This window comes from Bos indicus, chromosome 20 (genome assembly GCF_029378745.1).
Source record: "Bos indicus isolate NIAB-ARS_2022 breed Sahiwal x Tharparkar chromosome 20, NIAB-ARS_B.indTharparkar_mat_pri_1.0, whole genome shotgun sequence".
In the NCBI taxonomy this organism is placed as follows: domain Eukaryota; kingdom Metazoa; phylum Chordata; class Mammalia; order Artiodactyla; family Bovidae; genus Bos; species Bos indicus.
In genome coordinates, this window is record NC_091779.1 from 34,310,503 (window position 1) to 34,325,801 (window position 15,299).

The 15,299-nt window shown below is 37.5% G+C and overlaps 1 pseudogene; it reads left to right on the forward strand.

Annotated features, from left to right (window-relative positions):
• The first annotated feature begins 2,569 nt into the window (after positions 1-2,569).
• LOC109574700 (sorting nexin-13-like) lies at positions 2,570-14,864 on the forward strand (annotated as a pseudogene).
• The last annotated feature ends 435 nt before the right edge of the window (positions 14,865-15,299 follow it).

Genomic DNA, 15,299 nt, shown 5'->3' on the forward strand with positions numbered 1-15,299 from the left:
GAAGGACTGATGCTTAAGCTGAAGCTCCATTATATTGGCTACCTGACTCAAAGAGCCATTGGAAAAGACCCTGATGCTGGGAAAGTTTAAGGCAGGAGGAGAAGGGGGTGATGTAGGATGAAGGGGTTGAATGGCATCACCAACTCAATGGAGGTGAATTTGAGCAAACTCCAGGAGATGGTGAAGGACAAGGAGGCCTGGTGTGCTGCAGTCCATGGAGTCACAAAGAGTCCATCATGACTTAGCAACTGAACAACAACCCCAAACAATTAAAAGCATAGAAAGCAATAGTGGCAGGAAGAAAATACATGTAATTTTCATTTACATCACTCTTTTATTTCTTGCCTTATGCTTTAGCATTCAAGCATGTAGAGATTTATTTCGGAGCCCATGTAGTGTGACCTACAAGTCAGTTCTCCATGGGGCATTGAAACAGGATCCAATGATCCTATGTACATCATAAAAATACAAGCATGGGATATAATACAGAAAAAAAAAAAGTTCCTAAAGATATCAGGGGACCCACTTAAACAGCTGTTTTTGACTTTGGGGTCATCAATCAGCTTTCTGGTATCACAGCTCTATTTCGTAATCTGAATCTAAATGCAAATCATGGACGTGTCAGCACTTTGTTAATATTATTTTGGTAGATGCGTGGCAGCATGTGGCATCTGGCTAGCTTGGAGAGAAGCTAACAGCTACATTTCTCATTAAGTGGGTACAACTTGACTTGCCACAGGGTTGGCAGGCATTTTAAAAGCTGAGTTACTTTCCTAACAAATGCCAGATGCCAGCTGGATTTATAAACATTTCAAATACATCTGGTTGAACTTGAAAATATTAATGTGCCACACTGGACACTCTGTGTTCTAACCATTTAGCTTTCCAAAGCTTCACACATGTGATTTAAGGAATGAATTACTGAGATTCTAGGGTGGGAGAAGGGAGTGAGAGCTGGGGGTGGGTTTTGGAGGGGTGTAGTTTGACAGGAATGGGCCTGGTTTCTGCAAGTCAAAGGGGATGGGATGCAAAGAGTGTTTTCTTGTTTCTTTTTTTTTTTTAAGGTTGTTATTTTAAAGGGTGAGGAGGGCTTATCTTCCTATTCTCTCAAAGCTAACTAATAGTGGACTGTAATCCAGGAGACATTAGTTGTAGACTTCACTCTTACAAAGTATGCAATCACTCTTACAATGGCACTCGGCCTTTCTGGGCCCTTAGTGTTTGCACCCATATACAAAATGAGTACCTACATTTTCCTAATCTACATACAGTCCAAAAATCTTAAGGATTAAACTGAGATAATGCCAAAGATTTTATCACTCTGATGGTTCTCTGAAAAGTTTATGATGCCATGGTATTCTCTATAAATATCTATTTGCTTCCATTGTTATGTATGCTTTTAGATGTGTTATTTATATTGCTACCTTTTGATTTTAAATTGTTGCCAAGATGAAATAATGTATGAGCTCATCACTAAACTAAATAGGTGCATTCTCTGGGCTTGCTTTTAAAATGTAAAAAGAAATGAATAGACACTTAGAGTGGAATTTTACTGCATAGGGAAAGAGATCAGATATTTGTAGTTAAATTCTACTTCATAAAATGGTACACTAGGTACTCCATATGCAGTATAGCATTTGAGGACATCAACTAAACTGTGGTTAAGTTCTGATTCTGCATTTTTTGATTGGGAAACCTTGAGAAATTAATTCATTTGAATACCCTGGGCCTCAGTCTTTATATGCATAAAGTAGGGCTATGTTTCAAGGTTAAAAAGACATAATGGTTGTAAAATAGTTGGTATTGTTCCTGGGTCCATAGGGAGCACACTACAAATACTAACTATTAACACTGGCTATTATTTAAAAGACTGTGTTCCCTTAAACTTCCAAGAAAAACACTGATTGGGGCCAACTGAATAAAATATATAGTCAGCTTTATGGCTTTGGTACAAAGATAAAGAGAACTGATACAAATTTAAGTTGAACATTTTTCAATTTTGTTCACCTGTTTTGTGTGCTTCAGGGTTATGAAAGTAAGCAGGGTATGATAACTGTATGAAGAAATTTAGTGTGACTGGGGACACGGCGTGAGAATCAGAGTGTTCATTGTACAAGTGATGCTCTGGTGGAGAGGTCATTGAATTTCAGAGAAGAGACACCTGAATCAGCAGCACCATGAGGCAAGAGTAGGAGATAAGTGTCCAGAAAGACTTCTTCAATTTGAAAATGCCTGAGCTGAGTCTCTGTGGGAGGGAGGACTAGGGTGATGATTTCTAGCAAAGAAATATGAAAAAACAAGATGCAGAGACCTGAAAAAGTATGGCAAGTTTATTAATATCAGTAGGTGTCTGAATGCCCTGTAGGAAGGATTGTTTTGGAATGTGGTAAGAGAATGGAGTGTCCAGGAAAGAGTTATGTAAAAGGATGTGAGTTCAGTCTTAAAAGCAGACCTTTGACAATATAAGAGTGAACGAATGGAGAGATGGGGGAGCTGGCAGACTTAAAGCAACAAAACAAAATACAGACTTAGTCTGGATGTTGTGTCTATAGTCCAGGTGAAAATAAGGATGCCGTGCATTAAGGTATTGACAGACAAAGGGGAGACAAACCCAGGAGAGAGAGATTAAAGTGGTGGAACCAACTGGCAGGTGAGGAAGAGTACAGGATAGAAAGTGGCTCACACATTTCTGGGCTGGGTAACTCAGGACACAAAATAGCACACCCTGTCCCTTAACATCCTTCAAGAATATTTTTCTGTTTTCTTCTATCATCTCCTAAAGCTTTAAAAAAGCGTTACGTCTTAAAGCAATTTCTGAGAAAATATTAGGTGTCGGTTTCAGAAATCTGCGTAAATCTTATTTCACCCATCCACTCTCAGGTATGTTAGTACCTCTTCACTCTACATTAAAATTCAATTTCATCATTCTTTCTACATAAGATATACTTAAACCAGTGTGATGTTTGAGGCAAAAATGCATTTTTAAAAATACTTAACCTAAATTTAAGGATGTAGGTAAATGCTTTCAGATCAACTCACTGTAATACCTGACCTGAATCTCATTTGTGGACCTGAAGTCCATTTCTCTGGACTTCAGTTGCCTCATTTATAGAATAAGTATATGTTGGCTTAGAATTTTGTTCTTAATTATTGGAACACTGAGAATGGGTTTCAATTTCCAGAAAAATGAACATACCTATATATAAACAAATACCATTCAATTTCAGAGAGGACTCTGGATCTTTCTTAACGTCTGTTTATGAATCTCGAAATAAAAGCCTCAGAGTTACATGGTCTATGAAAGTCTTCCTAGCAATCTGTGCTAACTAGAATATGTATATGAAGAAGAACAAGCCAAGGAATAGGAGAGAGTCAGAGAAAGAGCAGAGTAAACTATGCTCCTATTCCTATCACGTCATTGCTATAATTGCCATGTCGATTGTTGTTATTATCTTCACTGTATATTTGCATTTATTACTGGGATTTTCCTTTCCTATAGATTCTGACCTCTTGCTGTGGCCTTTCTCTATTTCACTTGGAAAAGATCCTTTAACATTTCTTTAAGGCAGGTTTAGTCTTGGTGAACTCTTAGCTTTTGCTTTTCTGAGAAGTTATTTATTTCTCTTTCAATTTTAAATGAAATCTTGCTGGGTATCCGAAGTTACAGATTTATTCCATTCAGCTCATGTATTAAAATGCCACTCCCTTCTGGTTGGCCAAATTTCTCCATAAAAATTGGCTAATGGCCTAATGAGAGTTCCCTTGATATGATTTTTTTTTGTTTTTCTTTTGCTGCCTTTAGAATTCTCTCTTGAACTTTGGCCATTTTAATTATGATACATCTTGCTGTGGGTCTCTTTGTTTGGGAGTCTGTGATTCCTGTACTTGCTTATATGTTTCCTTCTTCCAGTTTGGGACATTTTCAGCTGTAATTTCAGCAAATATTTTGTTGACTCTTTTCTCTCTCTCTTTTCCTTCTGGGAGTCCTATAACTTTGATGTTGGTTCATTTGATGTCTCAAGGTCCCTTGAACTGTTCTCATTTTAAAATTTGTATTTCTTTGGGCTGTTCTGATTGGATGATTTCCATTATTCTGTCATTCAGGTCACTTATGCTTTCTTCTGTATCACCTTATCTTCTGTTAATACCTTCTAGCATGTCTTCCATTTCAATTATTGTATTCTTCAGTTCTGACTGGTTCTTTTTTGAATTTTCTAGTTCCTTGTTAAAATTCTTGCTGTGTTCATCTATTTTTTTCGCTGGTTCGGCTAGCATTCTTATTGAATTTGGCAAAAAGTTCATTCAGGTTATTCCATAAAATGGGACAGAAAAATTCAAAGAACTTTTTGGCAGCCCAATATTATTAATGTTTTAAACTCTTTATCTGGTAAGTCGTTTATCTCTGTTTCATTAGTTGTTTTTTTTTTTTTTTTTTCATTTATTCTTTAGTTTGAAACAAATTCCTCTGTCTTCTCATTTTGCTTAACTTTTGTTTCTGTGATGTTAGGTGAAACAGTTACCTATCTTAGTCTTGAAGGGGTGTCCTTGTGTGGCAGTGTTCCTGTACAGTCTGCATGTGCCCAGTGGCTTTGGCGGGAGAGCTGGATCTTAAGTGAGCACTAGTTTGTCTTCCCACAGGTGTGCTTTCAGATATCACATTGCTAGGACATATAAATGGATATGGAGGGACTAAAGCCACAGCCAAGCCTTCTCCTCTGCTCAGTGGCCAATAGCACATTACTGGGGAGGGAGAGATGTGTTCAGGTACCAAGCTGCTGGAGCAAAAGCCCTGAGGGTTGAGTCCAAGCTGGTTCTGTTCTCTGTTGGTGTGTGTCCTGGCTACTTCCAGCATTAGCCCCTCTGCCCTGGGGGGAGAGTGCTGGAGCTGGGGCCAGAGTGGGCAGTGAGCGTGGTCTGGGGGCATGTGCTGGGCTCTCATGAGTAATCAGTCAGAGTCCTAAGCAGTTTCTGTTTGCTTCCTCCACTTTGTTTCTGGAGTGAGCATGTATGCATGTACTCTTCACGAGCAGAGTCTGTATTTCTTACAGCCCTGCTATCAGTCCATCCCACGGGTTTGCAAACCAGCTAAGGGGACTCATCCTCCTGGTTTCCAATCCCAAGGCTGGATGCAACTGCTCACTCCCCAGGGAGGATCTCCCAGCCCAGGTAATCTCCTTCCTGGTCTGTGTCCCTCCTAGGGGCGTGGGTCCTAACCCAGTTGCTTCCCTTCCCCTCTGACCTGACTTTGTGTGAATCTTTGTAACAGCCTTGGGTGTCTAAGAGATTTTCTACCGGACTGCAGTTTGCTTTCAATGAGAATTGCTCCATGTATCGATGTAGCTTTGAAGTGCTCGTAGCAGGAGGTGAATTCGGCATCTTCCTACGTCACTGTCTTTATTTCTTCCTCATTATCATCTTGATTTAATCCAATAAATTTTAATACAAAGAGTACTGTCAGATTACCCTAAGTACTGGTGTCTCAGCCAGTTGCTTAATGTGCCTCTTTTTTTAACTTATCATCTTAAGGTAAAATCTATTTCATGTGTCTAAATGAAAACCTAATTAAACCAAACCAAACAGTTCTTTCCTTACCAACCAGAGAAGAGCACGTTTCTCCCCTTGAATCTGCATGTTATTTTAATAACATCTCTGACCAAAGGACACAGAAATACTTGTGGCAGGTCACACTGGTGAAGATATAGGGTGGGCCAGAAGTGTGCTTACGGGTAAAGAAAGATATTAAAAGGTGCTTTTGCATTTTGTTTTCTGACTTAATTAATCTGTCATTATGCATTATTATTTTAGTTACAAATATAGTTTGTAACTGTCAGATTGGAAAGATAGCTTTGAGAATGAAATGCTAGAGAACTTTGAGATGGTTTTTATGAAGATAAGATGCAGGAATTTAAAAATATGCCCTACATCTACACTTGTGTTTTCATTACTGCATAACAAAATGACGATGTGCATTTATTTTTTTTCTCCAAAGCTTAGCGCTATGAATCATTTTCCAACTTGGGAGTTTTCAAAATTGAATCAGTTTTAAACAACCCATATCAAGTTCTTATTTGGTTATTTCTTTGGTAGACTACAGTTTTCATCTCTGTAAATCTAAAGTTAGTTGCAACTTTGATATGATATTTAACTCTTGAATAAATGTTGTAAACAAATACAGTGACAGAATTATTTATGAATTTCAAAAGTTATATTTAGTATAAGATTTCTACCATTTTAGTAAGTTTGACATGTTGTGGTTTTTATTTTAAAATGGAAAATGTACTTGGTTTCTCAGGATTCCCAGGATTTAGAACAGTCAGTGAATCAACAAAACAAACAAGCAAGAAAAATCACTTATATGAAGAATACACAATCTATACAAGAATATGAAAATCACCAAGAAAAATGTTTCTCAGAGACTCTTTATATCCAGTTATCCAAAAGAAGCCATTTAAAACATTCAGTTCAGTTCAGTTCAGTTCAGTCGCTTAGTCGTGTCCGACTCTGCAACCCCGTGAATCGCAGCACGCCAGGCCCATTTAAAACATTAACATTTCTTTATTCTGGGCACATTTGTGTTTGGTGTTGCAAATAGTAAGGGTGAAATTTTGTGCATACCTGAATGCAATCAGGTATTCAGGAAGGGATAGACTTAGAAGACTTGTACTGGAAGGAATAGACTTAATGGTTAAGGTCTGTGAAGCCAAGTTGCGATATATTCACACTGGCCACATCTCTTGCTGGTTGAGTGAAAATTGGCAAGTTACTTAATCTGAGCCTCAATTTTCTTAACTGTAAAATGAAAATAAGATTGCCTCTTTTTTATGAGATTGTTTTAAAGATTAAATGAGATGGCATGCATTACCCCTTTCTAATGGTGCTATAGAACCCTAGGGCTTTCCTGGTGGTACAAGTGGTAAGGAATCCACCTACCAGTGCAGGAGATGCGTGTTTGATCCCTGGAACAGGAAGATCCCTTGGAGAAGAAAATGGCAGTCTGCTCCAGTATTCTTGCCTGGGAAATTCCATGGACAGAGGAGCCTCGTGGGCTACAGTCCATGGGGTCACAAAAGAGTCAGACACGACTTAGCAATTAAACAACAGCAAATAGGACTTGAATGTTATTGAAATGTTCTCCATTCCTCCTGTTCCTCTTATAATGTAAACACAGAGACTTTACCTATCTCACCCATCATAGCATTTCTTAGAACATTGCATATACATTGTAAATATTGTTATAGATTTTGAGTCAATGGGTTATCCTTTAATACCAGGCTAAAAAGATTTTGTATTGTTTTCTATAGCAATGAGAGCTATTGAAAGATTTTAACTGCAAGGAGAGGTAGACTGTGGTGGTAGTGAAATAAGAATCAAGGAATAGAAAGCTAACAGCATATTAAACACATTGTTGGAAGTTGAGGTAGTGACCATTAGAGGGAGGAATAATTACTTAGATGTGATTTCATACAACTTTAGATAAATAAAGGTGAGTTTCAACTGTCCTCACCCTGAGATAAATAGCTCCATGTTAGCCACTATAATACTGTAAAGCAATTAGCCTCCAATTAAAATAAATAAATTAATTAAAAATAAAATAAAAAGATTAAAAAAAGAATTCATTAGAAAAAAAAAGTCTTGCCTTTTTGATTTAATACTTTATAAAGACCTCACCATTCCTAAAATTTTTTACTCCAAAAGCTAAGTTCCCAAAACTTTCCTTTTTAATTAGAATGTAATCATGGTTGCATGGAAAGAGCATGACTTGAGCTGAGTAGAACTACCACCGATTCATCAGGCTTCCTACTTTTGAGGAATGGGGGAAATGCTGAAGTGGCGTGGCTCTATGCATGTTGTGGTCTCTCTTTGGAAGTTTGCACATCCAGTCTGTTCCAGCTTGGCCCTTATTTGGTTTGAATTTATTGACCAAAGGACAAAGGGGCCATTTCCCATTTTGCTCATGCATCTGAGCCAAGGCTCCAGTGCCCTTAAGAATTCAACAGGAGCTCTGAATTTTGCAAAGTTTTGCCAAGTTCAGAACAAGATGAAAAATGAGCCATGCTGAATAACTTGACCTTCTTATTTCTGGAGTTACTCAGTGTAAGAGAAATCTATGTAGTACTGCTTACATTCAAAGCTAAAGGTTTCCAGCTATCACAGCAGATGTACACTGATACACAACATCAGATCTTCCCTGTTCCTCTATTTGCCTGAATGGAGAGCAGTTTGTCTTAGTTTTTCCTAGTTAACCATAAGAGCAACATTCTTTTGGAAAACACCTTCCTTCACCAACTGTACTGTTAAGTCACTTGGAATTCTTTGCATCTTAGCAAGGAGTTTCTTTTAAAAAGTCCACAATTCACTGTATGTTTACCATTTTTCATCACAATAATTTGCTGTTTCATTGGCATAAATAAGAGGTGGTTTCCATCCCTGAGTTCACTTACGAAACCGCTTTGGAAATGACCACCACACAGGCATCTCCTGTCCATTGATACTTCCATTTTTAAAAGGACTGATAGTGAAGCTGAAACTCCAATACTTTGGCCACCTGATGTGAAGAACTGACTCATTGGAAAAGACCCTGGTGCTGGGAAAGATTGAAGGCAGGAGAAGGAGACAGAGGATGAGATGATTGGATGGCATCACTGATTCAATGGACATGAGTTTGAGTAAGATCAGAGAGTTGGTGATGGACAGGGAAGACTGGCGTGCTGCAGTCCATGGGGTCATAAAGAGTTGGACACGACTGAGAGACTGAACCGAACTGAGCTGAACCTTGTCTCCTCATGCCCCTACTTATCCAAATCAGATTTCATGGGACAGCCCCAAATCTCCTCCTCTCAAATTATCTTTACTCCCTTGCCCTCCTGCTTCCATGATATGTATCAGAACAAAATGTTGACCTTAGTTCAATCCAACAGTCATCTGTTCCATGCCTGAGCTCATCACCTGAGCAGGTGCCATAATCTCACCAGTGTAGTAAGTGACCCTTCTTTAAACACATGACCTTAAATATTGGGTGACCATTCAGCAATTTCTGGAAAGCCTACTGCAAGTTATTTTTCCCACCTACATCATTATTTTTATCCTTCTCATCCTTTTGTTATCTTAAATCTTCAGCATCTTTTTTCTTCTCATTCAGTCTTGGAAGATGTTTAATAAATGAAAATATTTGTTTTAATAACATAATTTTTAAAAACTTCTCTTTGAGACACATTGTAAATTTTATTTTGTATGCATTGACTCTATCAGAATGCCAAAGCACTCTCAGAAAATCATACATTCTAGTTGCAAACTAATGACAGTCAGTCATAGCATGAATTTTTCAGTAGGTCATTTGGTCACAAACCTGTTGTGACATACAGATGAAAACTACTCCCCTTCCTTCCACAAAATCTAGTCTCCACTTGCATGCCTACTGCTTCTGCACTCTACATATACATGATGGACAATCCACCCATTGTCAACTCAGTTAATCCACTGATCTTAACCCCTCTCACCTGCTCATTGGCATTGTTCTGGCCATTGTCTCCCAGTCACCCCAGTGGCTTCTGCACAGTCACTTTCTCCTTTTCTGCTAAATCAGTCATGTGGGCAAAGCTTTTAATAATTTCTTCTTTCTTGTTCTCACACAGTCTCCACCTAAAGCTAATTTCTATGCAACCCTTAACAGAAAATGTCCTGGATGAGTCATCTTCAGAAGCTTTTGTATTTTCCTACTTCCATTCTTCCTTGCATGGCTTCAATTTGGAAGTGAAATGACTGAGTCTTGTATAAACATTTAAGTCTTATGTAAACTTACATAAATGTTAAACTTTTAATAAGTTTTGAATTTTGAAGACAGTCTTTCCTTTCCACCCAGCTCCCTACAACCCAGTGACACATCCGTATGAGGTTCTCAGCCCCTGAGTCAAGTTCTCACTCTGCTTTGTGATTGGGGAGGAGGAGCATTTTGGAGGGGCTTGGCCACTGTCCTGGCATCCATGCTGTCTCCATCGTGACATGAAATGACAGGGGAGGAGGAGGACTTTCGGTTCCTTGTTTACTGGAAAGGGTGCTTTGGGAGGCTGGGTGATGTCCTGTGGTTTCTCTGTTCACATGGCTGCATTATCAGGAAGGAACTTGACCAAATAAAGATGAGACTCAGGAAAAAAGTGTCTTTATACCCTCCATAAAAATTTTACTAGTGTACTTTCTCACCCCAAAGGATTATTCCTTCATATTCTAAATGTATTGAAAGGGTTAATGAAAAAATGTTTATCTCACAGTGTGACAGAAGCTCTGTGATCTTAAATTGAACTTGACAAAGTTTTTAATAAGAATTAAATGAAAATTAGGAAGGATTCACATTTAATGCCTTTATCTACTTGAAATTTTATTCTATTTGTGATTATATTGTGATATTTGAAGGAAATAAGACCATAAACAAAGTAAACAGAATTTATCTACATTTGTTTCTCTATATTTCTGAAAATAATAGCACAGATTCATACCCATATATGTTCAGGCTTATATTTATCTGTATTTTTTCAACACATGCCCTAACTCTGTAGATTTAGAAATTTATAAATTATTTTTGAACAAGAATAACTAATTCATCCTCCATCCTGTAGCATGAATGCTAATGTACTTATGAGTATTGTTGATATTATAATTCCTCAAGAAGCCTAATATAAAAGTATACCTCATAATTAGCTTATCAAAGTAATATTTTATTTCAGTGTACTTTAACATATAATTCAAAACTCTGTCTGTCAATCTGCAGATAAAATGGGTAAAAAAACCCTTTACTGTGTTTGATGAATTTTTTAATAATTCTGGAAGGCATTGAACTAGGAACAAATACAGCTTCTTTTAGCAAACTGAAAGCTGATGGTCGCATCTGTGGAGTTTGTGACCTATTCTTTGCATGTAATCTATTTGACAGTTTACTTACTTGACCAGATAACTGTACACAACATCTGAGATCAACCTTTAAAAGTGAATTAAACATCACCATGTTGCCATCTTTTATAAGTAAAAATACCCTTGCACAAAAATCCAGCCTTGGAAGATGTTTAATACATGAAAATATTTGTTTCAATAATTTATAATTTTAAAAAATTTCTCTTTGAGACACATCTTAAATTTTATTTTGTATGTATTGACTCTATCAGAATGCCAAAGCACTCTCAGAAAGCCATATATTCCAGTTGCAAACTAATGACAGTCATAGCATGAATTTTTCAATTGGTCATTTGGTCATAATCTATACTGGCCAATATTCTGATAAATGTTCTGAAAATAACAGAACCACACTGGAAAAAAAATTAAGTGGGAAAAAATTAAGTATTAATGAGAAGGAGAAGCAGCTGGAAGGATTTTAAGTGTGTTCATCCACTTTGGAAAACAGATTTAAATTCTTAAAATTAAATGCATGCAGTATTTCTTGTTATTCAGAAATTCTATCTATCTTTGAGGATACACTCACAACTGCTTATTTGCATTAGGATTTGAAGACAAAGATTCTGTAGCAGAACTGTCTGAATATTAAAAGAAATTGAAACAAAAAGCAAAATCCACAAAGAGCTGAAAGAATAAATGAAGCATGAAATTTTGACTCATTATATTTAAAATTGAAATAGAAATATTACTCAGCAATGAATATGAATAAAACATAGCTACATGAAAGATTAAAATTTAATAGTAGAACATATTTTAAAGTAAATGTGTTTATTTTACAAGATTATATAGATTATAATTCATTTACATGAATATTAAAATATGCAAAATAAAGAAGTGCCTTATTCGGGGATACAAACATACTTCATAATATTCTAACAATGAGCAATTGTTATAAATGCAGAATTGAGAATAGTGGAAGAAGGGAGGGAGAGTGAAACAAAATATTCAGGTGTCTATTGTGTTTTTACTTTATACCTTATATATAATTTGTAAATATTACTTTGTAGCTATTTTGTATTTAGGGTTTCCCCGGTGGCACTGATGGTAAAGCACTCACCTGCCAATGCAGGAGATGTAAGAGATGCAGGTTCAATCCCTGGAGAAGGGCACAGCAACCCACTCCAGTATTCTTGCCTGGAGAATCCCTTGGATAGAGGAGCCTGGAGGGCTGCAGTCCATGGGGTCACAAAGAATCAGACATAAATGAAGTGACTTAGTACACAGCACAGCACATTTTGTGTTTAAGAAAAATAAATTAAGCAAGTTTCTCTATTTAGGTTTGCAATCTGAGCTAAATATTCTCAAGGATAAGGAAACATTTCCCTACTGCATGATTTGATCTCCTATACTTTCTTATTTTCTGTCCTCTAGGCTGATGTTCAGCTATTGCAGGAACATCAACCAGAGATCAAGAGAACAGGGATTGGATTCTCTTCTACTGAGATGATTAATTTCCTGATGCAGTGTTCTATTAATAGATTTCAAAGAACTGTCCAATAGCACACACTTACTCTTTAGTATTATGCTTTGCTTTTCCTTTCCATTACACAAGTTGACAATAGGATTGAAGTGGTAAGTCCCTAAATGTCTTTCTCTTCCCTGTGGGCCAATCAGATCAGGTCAGTTTAAAGGGTTAGATTGTTCACTTGACCCATCACTATGTGCTGCAGGAAACAAAAAGCACCAGTTGAAAAAGTGTGGAGGATGTGCAGGCAGCTACTTCTAACACTATTAATAGAAAAACAACTCATTGTGGGTGGAGTAGCAGATTGCCTCCTGTGCTGGACAAGTATCTGGATATTCTCAGGTCCCATTTCCCTCTGGACTCTGCTCTGTATTTTTGCAGAACAGGAATCTGCAGATAGCATTTACCAGCCTCCTATGAAAACTCAATTCATATTAGGTTCTGTAAATAAGAGGCACTAGTGAGAAAAGGTAGGGGAATTGGATTACAGTATTGTGGTGGATACGTTGAGAGTTGTGTGATTCTTGACCACAGGAATCTGGTAGAGGTCATACCTTTGATAGATCCCCACTTTGATGGATATGACCCCTCTTCAGCAATCCAGGAGTGACTGTGACAAATGATTCTAGTAACAGCACAGCAGCAGGTGCAGGCTAAAGGGTTCAAGCCCAGTAGTTCTAGCAGCCTCACATCATGGTGTCATGCCTTCTTCCTTTTGCTTCCGTAGCTTCCTCGTGTGGAAGTTGTGAAAGTCACTGTGACAGCAGTAGGTTTTCCACATCTTCTCACTGTTGAGGTTGTGCCAGTACATAGTGATGTTATATAATGGGCATGTCTTGTCATGATCATTACAAACACCAGTGTCTGAAATGTAAGTATGAAGTTGTACTGAATCAGCAGAGGATACTTAGGAAAGGTCATCTAAAGATAAAGTTATGCTTCCTTTAGGAGATCCATTAAAAGATTCTCCATCAGCCTCATCCAATCCTCTGAAACTAGAGTCTTTTAACATATCCAGCTCAGCTAACATGTGCACATAAAATGCAGTCTGACTGAAGGAAGGATAAAATCTTTCATCTCAAGTACTCAGAAAGGCTCAACAAAAGATAACAGAAAAAGATGATCAAGTGAAAGGTACAGAAGAAGATCTCGTAGATACCTTCTTTGAAGCTGAAATGCAAAAGGACATTTGTCATGACCTACTGTGCTGTGCACTTCTCTCAAAGATGAAGAAGGATTCCTAAGGGCTTTGTGTGAGGTCTTCTTGTATTTATTGCTACCTCCTGGAGATTTCCAGAACAAGATCATGTGATCTTTGTCAGGAAAATCCTTGCATGGGAAATCCTTCTTCCATTAATAAATCAACTCAATGTCCTGATTATATTAATCAATATATCTTATGGATGATCTGTGATTCTGATTGAAAGTATGAGGACTTTATTAACATCATTAAATTGAGCGACAATATTGGAGAGCTAGAAGCTGTCAGAAGTAAAGCAGCAGAAGAATTACAGTATCTTCGATCTCTAGATACAGCTGGTAATGATATCAACACCATGAAAAATCAAATAAATAGCTTATTATTTGTAAAGAAGTATGTGGTTCAAAAATACAATGGTTGCAGTCAGACAAAGAAATGAATGTTGAAACTGGCAGCAGATTTTGGGAAACTTTGCATAGTTCCCCTGGACAGCATTCTTTTTTATTTTATGTTATTATTATTATTTTTTTACTTTACAATATTGTATTGGTTTTGCCATACATCAACATACATTCTTATAGGCAGTGTGAACTCCAATTTTTTAAAGATTACATGCAGCAAACTGGAGGTCAGGCACATCTCTTCTTCTGAATGACAGTGAAAGGATACCAGGTTATAGACCAGTAGCAGCTAGAAGTTTTATCAAGTCAACAGAGAGATGGAAAACATCAAACCAACCACACCAAAGATTTTAAGTGCAGCTTCTGTTGGAATTTATGAACAATATTTATTAGAAAGGCATCTCCAAGAGTTACTGTTGATGATTATTTGGTGGGAAAGTTAGTAAACACTTTGAATCATGAAGATCAAACCCATGAAATCTCTAATCACATTCAAAGGAAAGTTTATGAATTGATCCCACCTCCTTCTTTTTGTTCCTTACTCTTCCAAAACCTATGTAGCCAATTCCTTGTGTTAAATTCATGTTTTGAAACTATTACTGGGTAGGGAGAGGGTCAAAGAAGATCTTCCTTTGTGGACCTTGGCTCTTGGTACGGACACAAAGAAGAATCTGAGGTCTTACCTGTGGCACAAACAAGTTTATTGAAAAATAACAGAAAAAGCAGAAAAAACAGAAAAAGCACCTCAAGGGAGAATTGGACCCAGCCAAGGGAGGCACTGGCACAGGGATGATGAGGTAGGAGGTAAGGGGGTTTTAAACACAGGGCTTTTACATATTCATATAGGTGGGCGTGAACTGACAGTTTTTTTTTTTTATTTTATTTTTAAACTTTACAATATTGTATTAGTTTTGCCAAATATCGAAATGAATCCGCCACAGGTATACCCGCGTTCCCCATCCTAAACCCTCCTCCCTCCTCCCTCCCCTACCCTCCCTCTGGGTCGTCCCAGTGCACCAGCCCCAAGCATCCAGTACCGTGCATCGAACCTGGACTGGCGACTCGTTTCATACATGATATTATACATGTTTCAATGCTATTCTCCCAAATCTCCCCACCCTCTCCCTCTCCCACAGAGTCCATAAGACTGATCTATACATCAGTGTCTCTTTTGCAGTCTCGTACACAGGGTTATTGTTACCATCTTTCTAAATTCCATATATATGTGTTAGTATACTGTATTGGTGTTTTTCTTTCTGGCTTACTTCACTCTGTATAATAGGTTCCAGTT